General features: G+C 36.2%; 1 pseudogene across 1 annotated transcript; it reads right to left on the reverse strand.

The window, feature by feature from the left end:
• Positions 1-85: 85 nt before the first annotated feature.
• On the reverse strand, positions 86-8,646 carry LOC149491785 (uncharacterized; annotated as a pseudogene). The gene is made up of 13 exons (XR_016319273.1): positions 8,108-8,646; positions 7,731-7,835; positions 6,260-6,603; positions 6,087-6,186; positions 5,917-5,994; positions 5,749-5,808; positions 5,497-5,601; positions 4,836-4,946; positions 2,568-2,609; positions 2,097-2,404; positions 455-723; positions 247-367; positions 86-128 (listed from the first exon to the last, which is right to left on the reverse strand). The product of XR_016319273.1 is annotated as an uncharacterized LOC149491785 (transcript).
• Positions 8,647-10,059: the final 1,413 nt, after the last annotated feature.

Consider the following 10,059-nt stretch of genomic DNA (forward strand, 5'->3'; position numbering starts at 1 on the left):
TATCCTTTTCCTTAATGAACAGTTATGCATGAGGAAAATGAAAACCAGAAAAAAAAATTGCACAAGGGAGAGACGAAAAGATTACCCTCAATATAATGAACAGATCCATCTTCTGAATGGCGTACCCACTAACCGTGCAACAAGCAGTTAAAGAAATATGAATAACTTTATGTAGAAATACACCCATAATAACAGATGGAACCCAAATGCTAATCCTGAACCCAAATGCTAATCCTGAACCCATACCTCAAAGTTACAACTGGTTGTCCCATTGATGGAATATCCACATCCTGGAGTTCTCGTCCAGGAACTGCTTCACCTGAAATTTGAAGATCCTTAATAGCTGGCAATGGATCATCATCAGCAGCTGCATGCCAATTTGGGATAATCAACAACAGGGCTTAAACCAAGAACTTAGGCAGAAAAAATGGACCAACAACCAAGCTTTTCTAACCCTCTGAAAAGGACGAAGAAGGTTCTTCAAGAACAGGAGGTAGGTAGGTGAATATGAGGAGCTCGGATCATCGAGGTGGGTAGTTCCCCAATTGCCTGAAGGTTCTCTCTCATTCTGGTATCGCTCTGGATCAGGATCATCCATCTCATTATTGCTCAGGCTCACGAAAAGTAACTTGTTTATTGCCAGTTTCTTCTCCATAATGTACAGCATGTGAATCACCCCTAGTAACTGTAAACTGTGCAGGTATATCTTGTGTCGCAGAGTTCCTGGAAAACAGCCACATATTGGGTCAATGCAACATTGAGAAAGAGATCATCTAAGTAATTCACTGATAGAAACTACACTGTAGAAACTTTGGACATCCAACTGTGCGTAGATTTAAGCTGTTAAACAATAAAAGATAACCAACCACCATAATGCATTTACATGTAAATTGTATATTTCCAGCAAGAATATTTCTGCAGTCAGAGACAAATAGCAATGCAAATCCATGTAACTTGCACGCTAGTGGGGCAAAGATTTGTTCATGCATAAACCCACAAGTATAGAAAGCTCACTGCCGCACCCGCCAGTGTCAACCTATGGAAGGTACTAGGATGATAATGATGACTGTTACTCTTGAGGCAGCAGATGGCTCGATAAGTCAAATTTGGGAAGACTTTCATCTAAGAATAACGCAATTCAAAAAGACTTCTTAAAGGAACTCATGAAAGACCAGGGAAACCTCCTGTTGAAAGTATAGGCGGTACCTTTCTATCTTTTTTCCTAAACTGTCACCTAGGGCTTTCTTTCAATATAAAGTTGTCCAAGCAGCATTTTTTTATGTAATAAATAAACTAAATATAGAAACAGAGTGCAACACAAAACCAGTGTTGTGCTCTTCGATTCAGCCTTCACTCCTCCATCCAGCGCTGCCCCTGGCTCCACTCCTGCAATCCAGTCTCTGGCCAACAGCCATTCAGCCATCCAGATATATATCTCTCTCTTTCAATTTCTCTTCCTTTATCTGCTTTCTGTTTCCTGCTTCCGTATTTTTTCAATGTTCTTGCTTCTACTCCCTTCTCTCTTAACTCCAATACCTTAAAATACAAGTCATTATGTTGCTGATTCTGTTCTGATTTACATGTTTCTTCCATGTATATCTGATTTTTTTTTCTTATTTTTTCTGATATCTTAAAATATAATTTTCAGATTTATGCTTTTCTTTCCCTCACCTAGCTCAGGCACACACCTAGGCTCCAGCAGTCCTTTGCGCTTTAATGCGCCTTGTTCCTTTGATCCATATGAAGAAGACTTAAGAAGCTTAGAAATGTTTTAATTGTCAAAATTATTAATGATTATTTCACAAAACAACACAACTTTGGCCAAGAAGATATATGCAAATGAAGACCTCAACAATATTTGTTCAAAAATGAGCAAAGTAAAGGCAGCTTAATTATTTTGCAGCAGAGATGCAAGACAGCTAATGTCAGGGAATGTCTATTATCCACACAATTAAGAGGCATCATTTAGACCATGATCATGCATATATTACCAACACCAACATAAGAATTTAATGAAAACAGAACCCACCAACAAATGGAGATGGTTGTAATTGTACATTCAGTTCACATAGCAGTCTCCATTTGACCAGGCTCACCTGCTTGCAAGAGGTGAATATCTCCCTACATCATGTGGTTCCATATTTTTTGCAACAGCACCACCCAAATCTCCCTGATGGTGATTCAACAGCCCCCATTCAGTTGTCTGCGGATCAGGAGAAGACAGAGATAGCTTTCCGTGGGCATATGTTGGCTGGGGCACCAATTCAAGTACACTTTTGTTCTGAGAGGAAATAAAAGGAAATGCTGCACCAGTTGAATGAGATGGTGACTGAGGAGCAACATTTGAGTGGTTGGCATCCAAATGCCAAGGTGTCAATTGATAATGGGATTCCTTGAGCTTTGACTGGAGCCAAAGAAAAATGATAATCAACAGAATCCATTTATGAAAGTCAATAAGTAGTGCAACAGGATACTCAATATTAATAGCACCTGTTTACTAGTTAAAGATCCAAAATAAGATAGGAAGCAAGTAATTTTTATTGACAACCTCAGATATAATAGCATACCTCTGTTTGAATGAGCTTCTCCTGGAGATGTCGGAACAGAACCTGAGGAAGAAGACGAGCAATGAATGTGTATACAACTTATAGCAAAAATTAAAATAAAACAGAAAAGAATAAGTCATTGATTAATTAATTAAAAAAGAAAGGGGGAATACTTGAAGTACAGAAAACAAAGCAGAGATATGTGAATTGTGGGAAAGATAACACCACACAAGACAAGCGCGAGTGGTGGGGGGAGGGGGAACAGACTAGTTAGAGGCAGGGTTTGTATAATACCCCATTACATGACAGATTTTGAAAGGTTGACGTGATTTTTCAACACCTGATTCAGATCATCATGAAATGCCAATGTGTCAAGTGTAACTGCCATTTCAGCTGTTCTCAATAAAAGTGTAACAGGCCTAACAGCCACTCGACCTACAAATGCTGAGACTTTTTCACAAGGGAGCAGAGAGATATTTATTTTCCTACTTCCTTCCCTTATTCACCTACCAACAACTCCCCCTTATCAGTTCTCCTTCTTAATAACCCAACCACAGACAACTTCTCCAAAATGTATGATTTTTTTTTTTTCATGTTTATTTTTATCAAAGACAAATATTGAAAAGGTAAACTTTTGGCTAGTTTTAAATTTTCTATCATCATATTTTCATATTACTTACTTTTACATATATGTATGTATATCAGGGCAGGGAACCTCTATATGTATGTAGATAGTATTAATCTTACCATTTCATTAACTAGCTTAAAGAAAGCAAATTAATTAGGGAAAAAATGGAGAATGACTAGTTCAATTTATGCAATTATACACGCAACATTGAGAGTCCTACAAAAGCTATAGGGAAGAATTATATTTATCTTATTTTCTCCACTGTTTTATTAACGTTTATACCTATTTATTGTAAGTATTAAATATCCAAAAATTTATAAAATGATTCAAAAGCTAAAAGGCTAATATAATTAAAATTCTTTAGATCCATAAGATATTTGTTTTTTTTGAGCAATTTCATTTGATCTTCAACATTTAGTCCACTTGTTCTTAATTTTCAGTATAATTTTCTAATTTATTCCAGATTTAGGAGAACTAAAGATGAGCTCGAAGGAAATTTGCTTGAAAATGTTATTTTATGGCTTATATGAAATTTGATTAAATTTAAGGTTTTCAAACACATCGTAATTTTTCCCAAAGTTTAGTGAAGAAACAAGGCAAATCAAGATGCAAAAGAGTCCAGGAGCCTAAAGCACAAGTGCACACCTGTGCAATATGAGTCTAAAGTGGAACTTGGGGTGTAAGTAGGTGGAGGTGAGACATGTAAATTAATTTACATGTAAGAGTAAGCTTCATCTCCCTTACTTCAACTCTTCCCAAACATAAAGAATATAAATCACCTTTCTTTACTTTTCGATTAATTCAGCTTCTCCCAAACACGAAATTTTTATTATAATCCTCCTTGCCCTTCTCCTTCCTTAACCTTCCATTAATTACCCTTCCCTCACCCCATCCAGACAGACAGTTAAGTTGTTTATTTATTACTAATTTCAATATTTAATTCACCCTTGCTTTACTATTGATACCAGTGATTTTGCTAATGGTTTGAAAAAATTCATGATATAAACAAATGATTCACTCTGATTCCACAATAGATTTTATTCTGTTTTTCAAATCCAGATAGAAATTGTCTAAAACCCCATTTGGATCGTTATTTTCTTCTTTTCTTCTTTTCCTGTTTCTAATTTTTCTCTTTTTCATTATTTTTTCATTCCTGCTGCTTTCAATTGAAAATGTCACAAAACCTACCATCCTTGTCCTTTTTTCAGTTAATGCCTATTTAATTGGGTGTATTACAAATTCATAACACATCATAAACTAATGTCCAAACTTAAAGCAACACTATAGATAAAAAAATTAACTAAGAACATGAATGGTGGTAATAAAAATAGAGGCCTGCTTTTGCCGCACCTTAAACCTAGAAAAGGTGCATGCCCAAGCAATAAAGTGTGCCCCTTAGTTGAGTCAGGCAGGCAATGATAGAGGCACTACCAAGTGATCATTGAGCCTTAAACCCGAGGTATGCTACAAGAATCACTAAAATATACATATTCATTTAACAACAAAAAGTAATTATTCATTTGCAAGCAGCAAGTAATAGCAGTCAAAATAAATAAAAAAAAGTTTAACATACTAACTAAATGCATACTTCAAAAAAAATTCTTACACCATAAAAGCATAAAAAAACTTCATAGACACGATTCAAAACAATTGATACTGACCCTGACATTGCTAACAATAGACTGGGCATCTGGAACTCGTGGCTGCAAAGAATACTCTTGAAGAAGAGGCAGCAAAGAGGAAACAAATGTTGATCTTTCTTGTTGTGCAGCCTGCGAGAAGAAATTAAGGACCTCAAAAGTAACTCTGGCAAATTTTTATTGAACTAAAAGAACAAAAGGATAGATGCATATGACCAGCCACTAAATTGATGGTAATCATAAAGCCATGCATAACATCATCAAATTTACAGTAACTTTTCAGAAGAACTTTAAGAGACAGATGCCTGAGAAGTGTTCTTCAACATCAATTGACAGTGACTATTAAAACATGCTAAGCAAAGGAAAGGAAGAATTTGTCAGTACATTCCAAACAAACATTACTTTCAACTTAGCAAAGATTTGGTAAAAATTTAAATTCAAGATAGTAATATACAAGCAGAACTAACAACATATATGGTAGAAAGGCACATTAAAGAATAGATGATCAATAGTTGAAAACAGAAAGAATTTCAAATTAAAAAGTAGGATCCAATTTTGATGAAAAATTGAACAAACAAGTAAAACATCCAAGCAATGAGTGTAAAAATATACAATAAAGTAAATCAAGTACCTAAGATGATAAAGAATAAACATAAACAAATACAGTAGTGAGTAAAGTAACCTGCAATTCATATGTCAGACGTATATTCTCTTCAATTATGTCTTGTCTGTATGAGAGAGCTTTTGATGCCGCATCAACGAGATCCTGTTGTTGTTGATCAAATGCCTAACAGCAGGAAGTCCAACAAATTTAACTGGATTATTGCCAAACAAGTGTAGGGAGGTAACAAGAAGAAGAATGAGATAGGAGTAGAGGGGTGGAGGTGGGGGGAGGAGGACAAACTAGCAGCATATAAGGCAAAGGCCAGCATACCAGGCGCATATAAGCAATGCGCTTCTCCAGGACATATTTTTCATTTCGTATTTGTGCTTCCTGTCAACAAATGTTATTTATTAGACCTTCAAACAGCACAGGTTTTATTGAACATAGAAGCATTAAGGGAACCTAGGAAACAAGTGATTATTGCTTATGCTCATTTACCTTTGAAGAATAGTCAGCAAGATGTTTCCTCAACAGAAAAATCTCGTCTTCATGCTCCCTAATCTTGAGAACAAAGTCCTATAGAAATGTAAATAAGTTTATAAAGAAGACCTGCACTATAGACATGCATGCGTGTGTCTAAAGGCCTTGAAGAGCAATATTTTGAATACCTGTTTCCAAAGACCACTTGGGTTATTTACTTCAGCCATTTGCATTAGCCCATGTCCAGACAAATTTGACCGTGGATCATATTCCCCTTCGATTTGATACCTAGCATAAACATGCAATGTTGTTGGAATCTGTACTTACCCTTGCCAAGACTACTTTAATCTATTCAAAATACCTGCTTGGGGAAAGCGATGCCGCAGATGGTGACGAGAACTGGGAGAAACCAGCATTATCAACAGGTGCCTGCCTTACAGGAAGCACCTTCAGAGTCCCATTTATCTTGCTAATGTCTGAGTGGCTTTCAACCCGACTCCTTATAGCAGGATCTTCACTATTAGGCTTTAAATCTTGGTGGAGAACCAGCGTGGCAGATGGATCAGCTGCAGAAGTAGTGCCGATCCCCTTAACCTTATATTCTAGATCACTTACAGATGGAACTGATTGATCATAAGGACCATGAACCTGCTCATTCCATGGATCAACAGAATGAGATCTTTGGCCCATTGATTCATCAATTTTCTGCCAAATGCCACAACCAATAAAAATGTGTAAAGATCCACAGACGAGGGACATGACTGTTTTATGAAGACTAAATCCCACTACACATAGCAACATGGACTTGATTGTAAATCATAAAGAATTGTAAAATCAATGAGATGCCACTAAAATTATAATGGAAAAGAATAATTCGAAAAGCAAAGGTACCAAATATACCCTAACAGCTGCTGTTCACAACAGCTCTAGATTGGAGCTAAATTATGTACCATGTAATTGTACACTTAAGGGTGATTAGAGCTGAAATTTACTTACTCTGTTAGTGAGTAGACAGTTTGAGGCATATATACTCCTTTGAGAAACTACCTATTCTTTATAGTAAGAATACTATGTCACAGTGAGAAACTAAGAATTGGGAAATTGTTCAGCATACATCTATATTAATATATTTTCTCACAATGAATCTAGAGCAGCTCCCGAGTTTCAAGGTATTTATTTCAATATATTTTCAAAAGGAATTTATTATGTGCAAGTAAATATCATATGCATTCAAGTATATTTTAGATTTCCATGTCATGTCATCGTATTCGAACACGATGCTATTGTTAGCGTGATTCTATTGAAATCATCACCCACTTACTAAATCAAACCATATCTCTTGATATGTTCTAACCAGTTCAGAGGAAAATTATGATTTGATACCCATGGTATTAAAATCATGTACTTAGACCAATACCAGTTTAAATCCTGTGCATTAAAATTTACTCTCAAAAACTAAAGGAGACAAAACTACAGCCCTATTCAGCAATACTAGCTGTTGCAGTAACTTCCAGTTATTGTAGGATTTTGCAAGAATCAGCATAACCACTGTAGTTGTCATTTGTTCTAATAGCCTTTAGCTAAATGTAAAGGGAGGTAAGGTTCCATGATCCACTTGCTCAACCTCTAAATTCTAGTATAAACACTATATTACCGAATGGTATAAATACCGAGGTAGCATTTGACTAGTATTAAACACTAAACAATACCTCAAAAGTTGATGCCAAACAGGACCTACATAAGCAATATGATAACCCAAAAACAGTTTGATTTGATAAGTTAATATCAATTAAAGTTGAATGGATAATTAGCAGAAACTATAGGAGCTTTACATATTTTTTGAGTTCCTTCATTGTCCTCTGGAGTTCAGTCCTTAACCGGGTATTCTCAGACCTTAATCCGGTGTTCTCAGTCCTTAATCCGGTATTCTCTTCTACCTGAGAAGGTACAATGCAAAATATTACCAGCCAATCTCCATTCTTTCCATGCCAAAATCAACAAGTAAAAAAGGACCAAAACTCCTAAATACCTCATTACATTCATTATCAATAAAATCCCGTGTTTAAATATATGAAACTAAAAAGATAAAGAATAGTGACTCCACTAAAAACTATATTACAGTCTCGAAGTGTCCATTTTCTGACTTATGGATTTAAAAAACAAGCAACCAAAGCATGCCCATCATTTCTTTGCACGTAAAATACCATACCAGTTGTCTGATGGTGGCCTCGGCAGCTTCTACAGCTTTCATTACCTGAAACAAGCTGTCGTTGTTGTTGTTGCTGTTGCTGCTGGTCGCGGAGGTGGAAGTCATGGTAGCCATAGTCCCGTTGTTAGCATTAAAATCAAGATTCGAAGACGAAGATGCAAAATCATTAAGCCCTAATCCCGACATCTTACTAACTAATTTTCCATCGTGACCGTTCTCCATGATGCAAAATCCAATTAATAAAACCAAATTACAACTCCTTTAGCATCATGCCTCCAATTTGATACCCTAATTTTAAAGAAATCGAGGCAGAGAAATTAAAACCAGTACTAAAATAATACTTCATCCAATAGGGAAATGGAACAGTGAGAGAAGCAAATATTTCGAAACCCTAGACCTGATCACAGAGAGAGAGAGAGAGAGAGAGAGATTAATCAAATTAAATTAGGAGAGTTCTCTCCCTGGTCTATGTGTGTGTAGAAAGGGGCGCGTGTTAAGAAAGACATAATGATGTATTTATTAAAGAAGACGATGAAATGATAATTTCATTTTAATTTTCTTTTCTTCGTTTGTACACTTGCGGAAGATGACACTGATTATTACTATGATATACGCCATTTAACGCGTGCATATTTCCTGATATTGTACAGTGACATAAACTTAGTCCCAACATTATAGTCTTTAACTTAGGTATTGTGACTCAGTTAGCAATGTAGGCTGGCATATGAAAAGAGTTCGCGGATTCGATATAATTAAATACACATTTAGGAAAGAGTGAGGAGTCTTAACTATAACTAAATCCTGAACCGGATTAGACGGTCCCTGTTAATGAGGTCAGGATATTTTTAGTTCACACCAAAAAAATTTTTCACAAAGGTATCGTGCTAACAATATATATGTGTAATTTTATTATTTTGTATAATTAAAGAAAATTATAGAAAGAAATTGCTTTTGGAATTCAAAATAATGGCGACTCGCTCTGAGGAGATTTATGTCAACAAAGATAGGCCTAGAGAGGAAAACAACTAGCTTCAAAGAAGCACAAAAAAGGTCCAACAAGATGATGATGATGTTATGCATGGTGTCCCGGTGGAGGTGAAGGATGTTCCAGTTAGGTCTTTTAGGGATACACTTTGATGTCTAAGAAACATGCTTGACCTTCCGGCCACAATACTTTAATTCTTCACATGTATCAAAAGCAATATTTGAGGGTATGAAAGTGGTAAGGGATGGTACTGTGCTGGATATTAGAAATGATCGGTCAAATCAATTTTGGGAGGATAACTGGTTGCATGTTGATCCCCCTATTGACTTGGCTATTGCGCCTGTCTCTAACCTAGAACTTAGTCGATTTATTTGGGATTATTGGAAAGATAACGAGGGCTAGGACTGGCAAAAGCCACACGGGAAGTTACCCAAGCAAGTATTAAATTCCATTACGCCTACTTTTTAAATAATGAAGAGCAAGATTAGGATGGTGTCATGTAGGATTAATTGGCTACTAGTAGTTACACGGTATTGTGGTCTTATTTGTTTTTTGCCAAGTGAATACTAGCTTATCTTTGAATGACTAGAAGTTGATTTGGCATGTTCCAGTCCCGCAACGGATCAAGTTATTCTTGTGGAAAGTTTATCACGGTTATGTGATGTGTATTGAGGAGCGCTTTGAATGCCGCTTCACTAATCAAATTCACTATGATGCTTGCTTAATGGAGGTGGAGTTAGTGGTCCATGTTTTGAGGAATTATAGTCGGCCGAAGGGTGTTTAGGATACTTTTCATCCTCTATGATCAATGCCTGGTTTCTATGACTTACCTTTGCGGGACTGGTTGCGAATCAATCTGGCGAGAAGTGATATTTCATTTGATGGGTGTAGTTGGAATATCTTATTTATAACAGTGGTTTGGTGGCTTTGGAAAAGCAGAAATGAGAGGATTTTCAACCCATCCTCT

The sequence above is a fragment of the Jatropha curcas genome, unplaced genomic scaffold (assembly GCF_041381405.1).
Source record: "Jatropha curcas cultivar XTBG-Jc1 unplaced genomic scaffold, XTBG_Jcur_1.0 HiC_scaffold_600_pilon, whole genome shotgun sequence".
Lineage (NCBI taxonomy): Eukaryota > Viridiplantae > Streptophyta > Magnoliopsida > Malpighiales > Euphorbiaceae > Jatropha > Jatropha curcas.